The sequence below is a fragment of the Armigeres subalbatus genome, chromosome 1, assembly GCF_024139115.2.
Source record: "Armigeres subalbatus isolate Guangzhou_Male chromosome 1, GZ_Asu_2, whole genome shotgun sequence".
Lineage (NCBI taxonomy): Eukaryota > Metazoa > Arthropoda > Insecta > Diptera > Culicidae > Armigeres > Armigeres subalbatus.
In genome coordinates, this window is record NC_085139.1 from 17,959,645 (window position 1) to 17,974,639 (window position 14,995).

General features: G+C 39.7%; 1 protein-coding gene across 7 annotated transcripts in view; it reads right to left on the bottom strand.

The window, feature by feature from the left end:
• The window catches only part of LOC134222299 (stAR-related lipid transfer protein 13), a 433,861-nt gene extending 420,751 nt beyond the window's left edge, over positions 1–13,110 (bottom strand). The window contains exons 1-2 of one of the 7 annotated variants that reach the window (XM_062701465.1): positions 12,910–13,110; positions 11,583–11,824 (exon numbers count right to left, since the gene is read on the bottom strand). The gene's annotated coding sequence lies outside the window, so the exon portion shown is untranslated. Of the gene's footprint in view, positions 1–11,582; positions 12,324–12,832 lie in introns of all 7 variants that reach the window. The other 6 variants (XM_062701461.1, XM_062701453.1, XM_062701451.1 and 3 more) reach the window with 6 other exon arrangements.
• Positions 13,111–14,995: the final 1,885 nt, after the last annotated feature.

Below are 14,995 nucleotides of genomic sequence, written 5' to 3' on the forward strand. Positions count from 1 at the left end.
TGCCAGACACACAGACATGACATTTGGTCTGACATACAGACATCATACCGATTACAACATGGCGAATGAGGCTTAGTTTTTAAAGTCACATAAATAAAACTACTACTACTACATACCGATTACAGACATTATACAGATTTTTGATTGATGTTACAGACATTTGGGATTTTAAACTGAGTTCTGGCCGGCTTTCGAACGGGTGCCTTTCAGGCTTTTTGAGAATAAAATCCAAACAGCATTCTGCTCGATAGCCCAAAATAAGTCCGTTTTGAAGACCAGAAGATCTCCGTTCGTAAGCCTTGAAGACGTCCAGACGATCTTTTAGATTTCCGCACGGAATTGTGTTGGGCTTCCGAAGGTTCCAAACGGATTCTTTTGGGTTTTGGAAGGAACACTGGAGTCTTTTTATTGGGATTCCGAAGTCCGAACGGAGTCCTGGAATTACTTACGCAAGTCGAGCACATCTGTATATGGAACGCCATATACAGATGTGCTCGACTTGCGGTTAGCGGCAGCCCAATAGTCGAGTCAATTACGAGACACTGAAGACGGCTGAACTGCGTTTCTGTTAAGAAAATAACGTGGTGGAATTAAATGACCGGCGCACAGTGGTTAAAATCGTGTTTTGAGCGCGTTAATGCTCTTCAGCTTACTTGATCAATTCCCCTAAAAGTGAGATGAAAAAAAAAAATGTTTCCACTTCACAACATACAAGGTTTGATTCTTCATAAAAGTTGTAGCAAAAGTTTTACTGAAAAACTTTGTCGAAGACACCAAGTTCGCAATTCCGCTACTTTTGGAGATATTTACGTTTTATGTTTTATAATTTTACGTTTTATAATCCCTCAAAAATGTTTTTTTTTCATCACATCTTTTTCGCTTTAATTTCCACATTTTTTGCATGCTCTAGGAAGCTTTGGATAATATAAAAATACGCCGTTCGGTGGGTATTGTAACTTAAAAACTAAAAAAAAAAAATCAATCGTTTTATTGGATTTTTTAGTCATATTTGATTTATTTGCTACTTGACAACGGAAATATTGTGGCATTCAAGGTCATACGCATAACAAAGTACAAGTAATGAACTTTAAATAAATACCTGAACTGTAAAGTTGTAAGTGAATGTAAGGAATGTTACATCAAAAACCATTTCCTGTTATGCAAGGTAGAAATCAATCACCCATCACAAGGAGTTGATGAACCAATGGACCATGCGTCTCCACCATATGCTTGTATGCTTATACGTCGAACATGTTCATAATGTTGTTGGCATAAAAATTAATAAATCACCAAAAGTAATGAAATTACGAACTTGGTGTCTTCGACAAAGTTTTTCAGAAGAACTTTTGCTACAGCTCTCGCGAAGACGTATACCTTCCATGATGTAAAGTGGAAAAAAAAATTTCATCTCACTTTTAGGGGGATTGACCATAAGGCTGATGACCTCCAAAAAAGCGCTAAAAACACGATTTTGGCCACTGTGCCGAAACCTATATAAAAGTTCATTTAATCATCATACAATATTCTGTGAAATTGTTCTGTAGCATACCAACTGCCGTTTTTGCAATTCTGAGCTCAATCGAGCAATCAGAACCAATTTCCAGATCGAATGAGTGACGGAGATGTATTTTCCTATACATTTTGGCTGAAATCCCCATACAAACTTTAAATCAAATGCGCCAGCTTATGCAACAAGCGATTGAGCTGAAATTTTCAGAGAGTGCCCCGGGTGCCCCGTGGAATTAGACAACTTTTTGTTTCCTGGGCCAGTCTAATGTACATGGGCCTCAGCTTAACGCAATCTGTGCAAAGAAATTCATGCAAGATTGTCATAAAACTATGCATTCTCTGGGCCCATGGGGGCGGAGTCAAAGTTGTACAACATGTCGCAGCGTCTTCGGGGCCCTTAAGAATCTACCAAAACCTGTATAAGAACTGGGCATATGCGAAATTGTTAGATTCTTTTACAAAAAACCCAGATTAATCCACCCTAGCAGTGATGGTGCCTTTCTCGTTCGTTCAAAAGGTTTGGAAAAATCTCAAATAACACCAATATGTGGATTGGTCTTATTTTTCATATTTGTTTATATGCATAAAAATTCTCGACAAACGCAATTTGTTGCAAGCAAATCGGATGAGCTCAAGAGCAAAAAATGGCATTTTATTTAGTAGTTTTAAAATTAGTATTTTCGCCATAACTTTTGACCCAATTGTACGATCCGGCCAAGTTTCTATAGGAAACAATGGGGCAAGATTCTGCGTCGAATGCAATCTGTTACGAGCGACCTGAGAAGCACACATATTGCACATCAATCACAGTAACTTATATATTACCGGATTCAGTCACAATATGGTTACTGCAACCAGATTTGTTGAAATTGTGTTGCTTGGGGAATAGATGAAGTATAAGTGCTAAGAAAGTGAGCTAGACTTTTTTGAACTCTTTTTCACAATAAATAGTAATTTGACCATAACATCTAAGCCCATAGTCCGATCTGGCTAATTTTCAATAAGAAAATTTGAGACATTCTGCGTCGAATGCAATTTAATGCGAGCAAATCGGTTGAGGAAAAGTGCCTGAAAAATGAGTGACATTTTTTTAGCGATTTTTCATTAAAAAATGGTATAACTCTCGATCCCATTGCCCGATCTGGCCAATTTTCAATAGGAAACAACAGGATTCTACGTTGAATGCAACTTGTTGTAAGCAAATCGATTGAGGATAAGTGCCCGGAAAATTAGTGACATTTTTTTCGCGATTTTTTCGTATGAATTTGTATTTTGGCCATAACTTTCGATCCCATAGTCCGATCTGGCCAATTTCAAATAGGAAACAATGGGACAGGATTCTGCGTCGAATGCAACTTATTTGCGAGCGAATCAGTTGAGGATAAGTGCCCGAAAAGTGAGTGACATTTTTACGCGATTTTGTCATATGAATTTGTATTTTGGCCATAACTTTCGATCCCATAGTCTGATCTGGCCAATTTCAAATAGGAAACAATGGGACAGGATTCTGCGTCGAATGCAACTTGTTGCGAAACAAATCAGTTGAGGATAAGTGCCCGAAAAATGAGTGACATTTTTACGCGATTTTTTCGTATGAATTTGTATTTTGGCCATAACTTTCGATCCCATAGTCCGATCTGGCCAATTTCGAATAGGAAACAATGGGGCAGAATTTTGCGTCGAATGCAACTTGTTGCGAGGAAATCGGTTGAGGATAAGTGCCCGAAAAATGAGTGACATTTTTTACGCGATTTTTTCGTATGAATTTGTATTTTGACCATAACTCTCGATCCCATAGTTCGATCTGTCCAATTTCAAATAGGAAACAATGGGACAGGATTCTGCGTCGAATGCAACTTGTTGCGAGTAAATCGGTTGACAATAAGTGCCCGAAAAATGAGTGACATTTTTTACGCGATTTTTTCGTATGAATTTGTATTTTAGCCATAACTCTCGATCCCATAGTCCGATCTGGCCAATTTCAAATAGGAAACAATGGGACAGGATTCTGCGTCGAATGCAACTTGTTGCGAGCAAATCGGTTGACAATAAGTGCCCGAAAATGAGTGACATTTTTTACGCGATTTTTCGTATGAATTTGTATTTTGGCCATAACTCTCGATCCCATAGTCCGATCTGGCCAATTTCAAATAGGAAACAATGGGACAGGATTCTGCGTTGAATGCAACTTGTTGCGAAGCAAATCAGTTGAGGATAAGTTCCCGAAAAATGAGTGACATTTTTACGCGATTTTTCGTATGAATTTGTATTTTGGCCATAACTCTCGATCCATAGTCCGATCTGGCCAATTTCAAATAGGAAACAATGGGCCAGGATTCTGCGTCGAATGCGATTTGTTGCGAGCAAATCGATTAAGGATAAGTGCCTGAAAATGAGTGACATTTTTTGAGTGGATTTTCGCGCACACACACACACACATACACACACACACACACAGACATCACCTCAATTCGTCGAACTGAGTCAATCGGTATATAACACTATGGGTCTCCGGGCCTTCTATAAAAAGTTTGTATTTGGAGCGATCATATAGCCTTTACCGTATACTTAGTATACGAGAAAGGCAATAACGCGCGATCACGGTCCTCCTCTTAGTGTTCAGAGTAAATTTCACGGAACTACTCAGCAAACAAATTGCAAATCTCATCAGAATTAGTACCCACTTTGCTGTCTATGTGCACATTATTGAGGGAAAATTGTCAGTCTTTAGTTTGGTGTTTACATATTGGAATAATATTTTGGGACAAGATTTAATTTCCGCTTCCAGTTTTGCATTATACTCATCAAATGCTGTGTGTTTGCTGTCCGATAGTCCGATATGGCCAATTTTCAATAGGAAACAACGGGACTGGATTCTACGTCGAATGCAACTTGTTGTGAGCAAATCGATTGAGGATAAGTGCCCGGAAAATGAGTGACATTTTTACGCGATTTTTCCGTATGAATTTGTTTTTTGGCCATAACTTTCGGTCCCATAGTTCGATCTAGGCCAATTTCAAATAGGAAACAATGGCACAGGATTCTGCGTCGAATGCAACTTGTTGCGAGCAAATCGGTTGAGGATAAAGTGCCCGAAAAAATGAGTGACATTTTTTGCGCGATTTTTCGTATGAATTTGTATTTTCGCCACAACTTCTGATCCCATAGTCCGATCTGACCAATTTCAGATAGGAAACAATGGGACAGGATTCTGCGTCGAATGCAACTTGTTGGCAAACCAAATCGGTTGAGGATAAGTGCCCGAAAAATGCGTGACATTATCTACGCGATCTTTTGTATGAATTCGTATTTTGGCCATAACTTCTGATCCCATAGTCCGATCAGACCAATTTAAAATAGGAAACAATGGGACAGGATTCTGCGTCGAATGCAACTTGTTGCGAGCAAATCGGTTGAGGATAAGTGCCCGAAAAATGAGTGACATTTTTTACGCGATTTTTTTGTATAAATTTGTATTTTGGGCATAGCTTCTGACCCCGTAGTTCGCTCTAGCCATTCTCAAATAGTAACCGATGGGACAGGATTCTGCGTCGAATGCAACTTGTTGCGAGCAAATCGGTTGAGGATAAGTGCCCGAAAAATGAGTGACATTTTTACGCGATTTTTCGTATGAATTTGTATTTTGGCCATAACTCTCGATCCCATAGTCCGCTCTGACCAATTTCAAAAAAGGAAACAATGGGCCAGGATTCTGCGTCGCATGCGACTTGTTTCGAGCAAAGCGGTTGAGGATAAGTGCCCGAAAATGAGTGACATTTTTACGCGATTTTTCGTATGAATTTGTATTTTGGCCATAACTCTCGATCCCATAGTCCGATCTGGCCAATTTCAAATAGGAAACAATGGGCCAGGATTCTGCGTCGAATGCGATTTGTTGCGAGCAAATCGATTAAGGATAAAGTGCCGAAAAAATGAGTGACATTTTTTGAGTAGTTTTGCGCACACACACACATACACACACACACACACACACACACACACACACACACACACACACACACACACACACACACACACACACACACACAGACATCACCTCAATTCGTCGAACTGAGTCAATTAGTATATAGCACTATGGGTCTGCTGGCCTTCTATAAATAGTTTGATTTTGGAGCGATCATATAGCCTGTACCGTATACTTAGTATACGAGAAAGGCAAAAATACAACGCTTACAAAATTGTTAGATTCGTATATAATACTTGTATAAGAATCTAACAACATTGCATATGGCCAGTTCTCGTACAGGTTTTGGTAGATTCATATAGAGAATTGTTAGAAAATTTGCCGGTTAGGTGTGGATAACATTCTGTACACGTTCTGTACACACCCCGCCGAAGCGTGGAGCTGGCGAACAAACATAACCCGGATGCGAAGTTTGCTGTAGTAGCCATAATTTGCAAAATGGAAGGATTACGCGCAGCATAATCGACATGAAATATGTCGATCGCTTCAAGATCATTGTGCCACTCAACAATTACATCAAGGTCAACACGCTGAAGAAAATCAACAGCGAGATCACGTCCCAACAAACAATTTCAGCCAAATAAGCTAGTTTTAGCTGAAAAAGACTATTTTTGGCTGTATAAATGCTTTGCCAGTCTGGAGTATTATCATGCTCACATCCCATCCCATCTGGTTGCCATCACCATTCAACAGTCCATAAGAACGTAGAGGAATCCAACAACGGCCTGAAAAGTGAAGTTCCAGTTCTTTAACTTCGCAGGCAGATTCATCCAACGGGAAAATATGCCAACAAGTGCCATCAGTGTGACATTCTGAGCAAACCAAAGGCTAGAAAGGGTCATACCAAGATGATGTGTATTCATCTTGGGTCATACTGTATTCATGACATCGTCATATCAACTGCCGTGGAGTGAAGACGTCAACAAGGCCTGGAAAGAGAAGGCTGAATCTCGTTGCATTCCTAATAGCCTAGCCTCCAGGCTTTCTCACTTCATAGAGTTTGATGTCAAAGTTCACAGATTTAAATTTCACTGAAAATAAAGTACATGACGTTTCATACCAGGATACATTATTTTATCAAAATAATAAACTTGTAAAACGCTATAATTCAAGCAGACTTTCAAAAGCAGCCAAAATAGTTGATGGCTATTTAACAGTCAATTCAAGGGTTTCGAGGCCTTCAGTAGCATGAATTTAGATATAGAGTAATAAGAACAGTCGACGACTCCGAACTCATGGTGGAACCAAAGTGGGAAGACGCCAGTTTGGATTCTACACACTAGAACTAACATCGATACGAGGTTCTAAGTAGGTTGTTTAGATGGCGTTGGTCACACGTAGATCACAATTTGGTTAATGGTAATATTGAAGAGCAATAACTTGAAATGTGTTAACTATTTAGAAACCCAGATGACTAGAATCCTTACGATACCTTCTGACAGGGCAAGTGAATTGAACAACGACGCAGTTGAATTCGATGGACTTACCAAAATTTGAACATGTCAAAACAAACAAAAGTGAATTTTCTTTTCGTTCGAGTAAATTGAACGGAAATGTTTAGACGTTCAATTCGCGTTCAATAAATTCGAGTAACTTGTTCAGTTCACTTGCTCTGTCTAAACGCAGAGGGAAATACAGGACTTGCGATATTCTGCTCCTCATGAACGTACAAGTACCCAGTCGAAGGGATTGCATCGTCTATTGCAAGCAGTGGATCGTCGGATTTGCAATCAACCGTGATTTTCCATTGTGTATCAATTTCTGTAATGTACTCAAGCATAAGCAGTGTTTTAAAATGTCATTGGTAAATTTGTCTAACTTTTCGAAACCTTTTTCAAAAACACAATATCAATTTATGAGGAGTAACGAACTTATAGCGCTTAAAATGTGCTAAAATAAAATAGTCTGACACGTTGGAGGCAAAATGTTGTTCAAAAAGCGACGTTTCACTCATGCCTTAAGCCTCAGCTTTATATTAAGACCAATTTACCTTTGGTAAAATATATAAGACGAACAGGCTTCTAAAAAAAGTTTCAGACAAATTAGGGCACGACCGAACGAAGAAACGATGATCTTTGGACCGCCAAATGGCAGAAACGAAAAAATATCTAACCAAGCAATGTTAGATATTAACTCTCCAGTCAAACATTTGTATTTGCTCAATCGATTCTTCAATTCATTCAAGATCAACCTTCCCAAGAATTCATATCGATTTTGGTGAACTGTGCAACTAGAAGCGAAAACCCGCCATCTTTTCGTCCGGAGCGCCAGTACTACGTGAAACCCGGTCAGGGCGGCCTTCGTCGGTGAACACGGTCAACTTTCAACTACTACGCCTAGGTTTCTTTGGTCGACTCATTCACCGCCCCCGCCCCATCGATGGTACCGTAATCTGGAGATCCAGACTCCATCGGCCTAATCCGCGATCTTCTAATCCGGAGCGTTCCGACAAGCCTATCCGTTCCATACCGCCTTTATCGTTGAACACGCTAAGCTATCAACGGTTACCGCTTTCCTTCGGCCGGGTAGTCGGCCAACATAGCGGCAATCTGCTACGTTTTGTCCTGGCATCCGACCGTACAACCAGGAAACCGTTGAGTTGACTTCGGTGGCGAACACGCCGTCCGGCTGTCCTCCCTGTCGGTGGTGCAGTCTTCAAAAATCGCCGCCATCGTCAGCGTAAAACGCCATCTTTTCGTCCGGAGCCAATCCCGGTCCGGGCCACCTGCTTCTCAGGCACGCCGACTACCGCCATCTTGCCGGCCAATACAAACGGCCCACCCAGCTGTACACCCTGTCGGTGATGCCGCTTTTGAGAAAATCATCGTGTAAAAATTCTAAAATTATCCTCATCCCACATAGAACGTTAGCCAAACTGAAGTTCTGATTACCGATTGTTCGCATTTGTTTCTTGGACATGGTAGGCCTCTTTAGCCTAGCGATTAGATGCGCGTCTATGAAGCAAAACCATGTTGAGAGTGGCCAATTCAAGTGCCGGTGTGATTTGGGAAATTTTTGGGTTGGAAATTGCCAAGACTTCCCTGGGCACATAAGTATCGTTATGTAATGCCAATAGAGAAGAAACACTTATCTTTATTGAGACATTACTTAAAATGTTTCAAGTGCATCGAACAAGTAAGCTGAACGAATGGCCTATACTTGCCATATAAAGCCTGGAATCAAGAGACTGGCGATTTTGGGTCTTATCCACATACATATTATGAAATGCTCAAATGGAAGAGCTCGGGAAAAAGTTCTAACACCAAAGATTAACGAAACGTAGATAACCCTGATTGTACCTTCAATGCAAAATAGGTCCGAAATGGGGGAAGAGGGTATAAAATTTAAATTTTTGTGTTACGTTATTTCCATTATTTTATTCAAAACTAGTAGACCCGACGAACTTCGTTTCGCCTAAAATTGATTGGTTCTCGAGTTATGCAGAAAATTTCGGTTTCATTTGTGTGGGAGCCCCCCTTTCCAAAGGAGGGAGGGGTCTCGAACCATCTTAAGAACCTTCCCCGACCCCAAAAACCTCTGCATATAAATTTTTACGCCGATCGGTTCAGTAGTTTCGGAGTGTATAAGGTTCAGACAGACAGAAATTCATTTTTATGTATATAGAAGAAGATTTAAAAAGTGATGTAAAAATACACTCTGGATTGCGAGACGGTTATGCGAATATTTAGCTGATCTGATCCAAAATTATTGGCATGTATGTAACATTAGCGTTTCCGTCATGGAAAAATACTATCAGTGACTTTTTTTCAACTCTGCTCAATAAAACTCGCTTATTCTAATCAACTTATGATGAATACATAGTTGAAAAATATTTGCGAACGCGAAATAACGGAAAATTGTCAAAATATTTCAATTGACATTTTCTCCACTTGCTGTTTTTCGCTATGGGACGGACATGCGAAGAGGGGCAGTGCGAAATTGCCAAAAAGGAATCTCCATGAAATATTAAAATATGAGACGAGTTAATTCTATTCCATTCGATTCCACTACTTGATTGTGAATACCAGGGTTTGCAGAAATGGCTGTCAATATATAACGAACAACGATAAAAGAGAGGCAAAAACTGTTCCGAATCATAACAAGCCATGATAACAAATTTATCCAACTTGTATACAAGTGCGAAAATAACAGAATCGGATAGGCAGCCCTACATAAAAATGGTGATTCTCGTTTTGTTTTCGCTTCTTTCATGTTGATTACTGCATAGCTGTGTAAAACAAGTTGAAATGCATCATCAGAGCAAGTGTTCCCCGTATTTGGAGCTTTCTAAAAGAAATGTATCATGGGGTATAGCCTCCCGAATCAGTTCTCTATCATGACAGCTTGCGAAAAAAAAGTCTCTCGCGGCATGCTTTCTTTTCTTTTCTTATTGGCATTACATCCCCACACTGGGACAGAGCCGCCTCGCAGCTTAGTGTTCATTAAGCGCTTCCACAGTTATTAACTGCGAGGTTTCTAAGCCAGGTCACCATTTTTGCATTCGTATATCATGAGGCTAGCGCGATGATACTTTTATGCCCAGGGAAGTCGAGACAATTTCCAATCCGAAAATTGCCTAGACCGGCACCGGGAATCGAACCCAGTCACCCTCAGCATGGTCTTGCTTTGTAGCCGCGCGTCTTACCGCACGGCTAAGGAGGGCCGCGGCAAGCTATATATCGTATATGTATACAGAGATGATAAGTGAGAGACTTGTTCTTTCTCTTTAGGATTCAATCCCTGCACGCTTAAAATCAATAACACAGAGATGTGTTTGCTTCACACAAAACGGACCTAATGCAGAACATCACCTAGATGAGCGACAGTTACACAGACACAAAAATGCCTCGTACGGTCGTGATAACGGTCCTTTTCAACATGTAAACGTTTGTACAGATTCCTTGTTTCATGAGGAACCAAATACTGTTGAAAATATTGAAATCCAAGCTTCAATAAAACCACACGAGCTATTTTTGTGGCTGTGTAACTGTCGCTCATCTAGGTGCTGTTCTGCATTAGGTCTGTTTTGTTCGAAGCAAAACATATTTCTGTGTTATTGATTTTAAGCGTGTGGTAAATACTCGTCAAGTACGAGACACTAAAGACGGTCTTACTGTTAAGGTCGATACACGTATCTGTATTTACAATCCAATGATGAAATAAATGGAAAAGTACTACCTCGTCTTATGACAAGTGAAGACATTCCACTAAAATCTCAAAATATTTTTTTGATACAAATTCCGGGTACTTATTCAAAAGGACGTATGTGATTTTGTAAACAAAGATTCAAACGTCGATTTGTCCAATCAGATAGAACTCCCACGCAAACCATCACCACAGACAGGTAGGGGAAGCCTTCGGCTATCTGTTGGTGGTGTTAGTTTGCGTGGGAGTGCCATGAGATTGGACGAATCGACGTTTGAATATTTGTTTACAAAATCACATACGTCCTTTTGTATAAGTACCCGAGAAATATGCATTTTCTCAACAACACAGAAATTTGACCGATTCGGCAAATCTATCTGTTTGATGCATTCGGTCGATACACAAGGCAGATACATTTCAGCCTAGCAAAATAACTGAAATGTTTTCGACTTGACAACATGTTCAACAAATAAGATGTTTAGCTTTTGCATATTAATATTTCTCGTATATGAGCAAACTTAGACATAAAATATGAAACGTTAAAACTCATAGAAAAGTCAAATTTCAGCAAAACTTATTTATAAATAATTTAACACACATAACTCAATTCAGAATTTCATCGAATTTCCATCAAGAGAACTATTCAGTAGTCATTTTGAACATTTTGTGTTATGATACCTATCAGTTAGTGATTAAAATATAAGCAACATATTCGTTCAACAGTTGCATACTTATGTGTTGAGCGCTCATTGTGGATGAAAACAGGACTTCCACGATTATTCATAAGTTAACTTCATGAATGTGTAAACTAAATTTTCAATTTTTCTATTGAAATCATAAATCTAATCTGCGCAAATGGTGCTCTTAATTTATGTAAATATTGGAACCAAAATATCAACTTTCTTTAGAACGAATAATTATAGAAATTAATAAGTTTAATTACCATTAACGATAGTTTTACTGCAACGAAGAAAATCTTGGGTTTTCATGCTTTCATTTCAAATAGAATCCTCTACATTTCATGCTTCTTCGAAAATAATCACTACTTCTGACACCGTGCGGTGCACAATCGTGGGTTCTATGCTAACCACTGGCACTATAAACGCTGCTGTAAACCAACCGCACTCGTCTCGTTCGTCAATTGCATTCTTCTCACATCTGCTTCACTGGCTGCAGCTCCTCTGGCTACGGGGCGATTATCACACCCAAAAAACACGGATCGCACAGGTATTAATGCTCGCTATCAGCAATAGAGGTGTACAACACTTCTCCAACACAATACCCCCTTATGCACTGCACTACTAGACTACACGAGATCCCCCTCTCCGCCTGCAGACCCTTTCGATATCGTCGTCACAAGGTCCAGCAGCAGCAGCAGCAGCCAGAGGAAATCAACAAATTGTGCCCCGGGGATGCCATTGGCCACTTAAACCGATTGCTCGACGAACGGTTCCCATCCGCAGTTTCGGATACTAATCCGGAGTTATTCCACAGGAAACACAATCCACGAACCCCCGAAAATGAGCCCAATTAAGCTTCGAAATTCGACATCAACAATGTGTAGTAACACATAGAGCAGAGAATGACGAAATCGATTCTCCGTACGCGACCGTCCAGAATCCACTGGAGTGGAAGGGAAACGGCACCAATGGCCTGCCTCAAGTTTGACGCGCCACTCCAGCGACTAGAGAAGGATGGAACGATCATAGGGGAGATGGTCTAATGTGCTCCTTGTGGGGTCTGATGGATGCTATCCGCATAGTAGATCAGATTCTGAACTTTTTGAACTGGTATTGACAGCTTTTCAAAACTTAATTGATTTAACTCACGATACACGCATTTTGGTACAACTGTATGTTCTTTTTTAATTATTGGAAATAAGAAAAGGTTGGCTTAAATTGATTCTAGAGATGACCTTATTTTAAAACTGATAACCTTTTCATGAAGAAACGACAAAAACGCTACCATGCTTCCCCATCGTTACATTTTGATTGCGAAAGTGATGAGTGTTTACTTAGTTTTGAAATTCTTCCAAAAAAAATCACTAGTGGCCAGAAGAATAGAATATCAATGAATTCCAGTCGGAAACAATGGGTGTTTCATTTCATCGCTGCATTCTTAACTCCACTCGTTCAAAGCTGTTGTTCGAAAAACGCATCCACTAATGAATTTGTGCAATAGACCATCCCATACCCGAACCGTGGGCATTAGACCATCCACCCCCAGCACTCAACACACCAACACTAAACGGAACGGAAAACGGTACGTACAGCAGGCAGCCACCCGGTGCTTAGCGGGCTGCGACGACGCGCGTGGATAGAGGAGGTGGAATCGAAATGCGCGACGACGACAACGAATAGCATAGGAAAATATGTTTGTACAAGACTCGTATGCGCGGCGCACGGTACTCGGTGTTGCAGCTTCTATGCTCTCGGTGGGAACCTCCCTTCGCTTCGACTCGTCGACCAATACTGAAGCGTGCGAGGCCTCACCCAGCCCGTTTCTATGACAATGTGGATTGGGAGCGGTGCCGCATTACGACACGATGCGGGTGGGCTCCGGGTTCCGGTGCCGATCGATTAGAGATGGGATGATATTAACTGGGGTTGGAGCACTGGCCAATTTGAGCTGAATAGAGACAAGGTTACGGAATATATGGGCGGCCATTGATTTATGCATTGTCGTGAGACATCTAGATGTCGACCTCGAAAGCTGCGTGCATAGCTTAAGCTGGCTTTACACATGAATATGAATCCGTTTATTATTTTCACTAAATGCTGTAGAAGACCTAATAAAGTACGTATGTGCCATGGAAAGCCCATAGCGCTTAAACTTGAAAGGGATATCTTCCAGTGTAGAACAAGTAAGCCATATAACGTAAATCTCTTTAACTATCCTTTTTAATATTTTTTTTCATTCATCTTTCAATTTATTTAGAATGTTTTGAACAGGAATGTGCTAATTCGCCTCTGTTGCTCTACAATATTGCAATTCAATCTAATATCCGAAATATCTCAAGAAGCAAATTAATTTGATTTCTTCTCTTTTGTCATTTCTCACCGCAAACGACATATTTTTTATCTATAACTGTTTTATTAATATAAAAAAAAACTATCCTTCAAAATGTTTTTTGTGGTTTATCGGGTACGGTTTGAACGAAATCTGATTATAATTTGTTCATTGCTCTTTTAACAAAGTTGAGTATGTTATGATCTTTACTATCACACATTAGTTGATGATTCTACCAGATCTCATATTGTACTATAAAACATTAACCGTTGGAAGGCTGGATGATATTACTACATAAGATCTTCCAAAATCAAGAGCACGGTCAGCAGCTTCATTCGCTGTGAGTTCCACGAGTTCAGGAATCCAGCATAGAACAGCCTTTTTGGATAACATCTTTGTTCTACTAGCCTACAAGTCCCGATAGTCGTGGGTTTTCCTTTATTTGCGATAGCGTTGTTTTTTACACAAACTACGTATTAAACGCAGCAACCCATTCAGTCTATCATTTTGTTGACCTGTCATTTCACGAAATAAAAGTATCACAAAGTATCACCGTATCTTTTTTCTATACATTGCATTAATAATTGCGATAGTTTTCTTATAGTTGCGAGTCTCATATGAACACATTGGGATTCGCAATTAAAAAATACTGCAACTGTAGGTTGTAGGAACACTTTACCAATAATTGGAGGTATCGTTTTAGGCAACAATGTTGGATTCTACTATGATTGGATCACTCTTCGTTTCAAACAAAACCAATGAGCTTTCGAGTGCACACTTAAAGGTAAGCGAAATGAAGTACAGATGTGAAATAAGCGAAGAAATAGTGGCTAAACTTGCTTAGTTCCTCCACTATTGGGTCTTTTGCCCTAATTGTTAAAAATTGATGATAACTAATTTAACTGTTTCTAATACATATTTCTTGGCAACTAACAAAGTCCGAGAGAACAACATTTCTCGACGAACTAGCACGATCACCAGCTGTTGATAAGGTTATTGCTTCCGCTGACAAAAAACCCTGATTAATCAACCTAGTGGTGATGTCGCCTTTTTCGTGCAATATAAATAAACAATAAAGTCAATTCTATATAATTTTATTTGAGGTGGCATTCCATTTGACAGAAAAATAATAAAAAAATTGAACCTTTATAGAAATTCTTTAAGAAAACTGAAAAGTTTTTTTAGGTTGTAATTTTTTGGATTTTTTTTATTACCCACCTCTTTTTTATACACAGACAAATTGGACAAAAAAAGAATTAATATTTATTCCGGATTTATTCATAATTTGTTATAGTCATTGCAAGCGTTATCGGTACTTGCTGCATGCAAATCGGATGAGTATAAGTG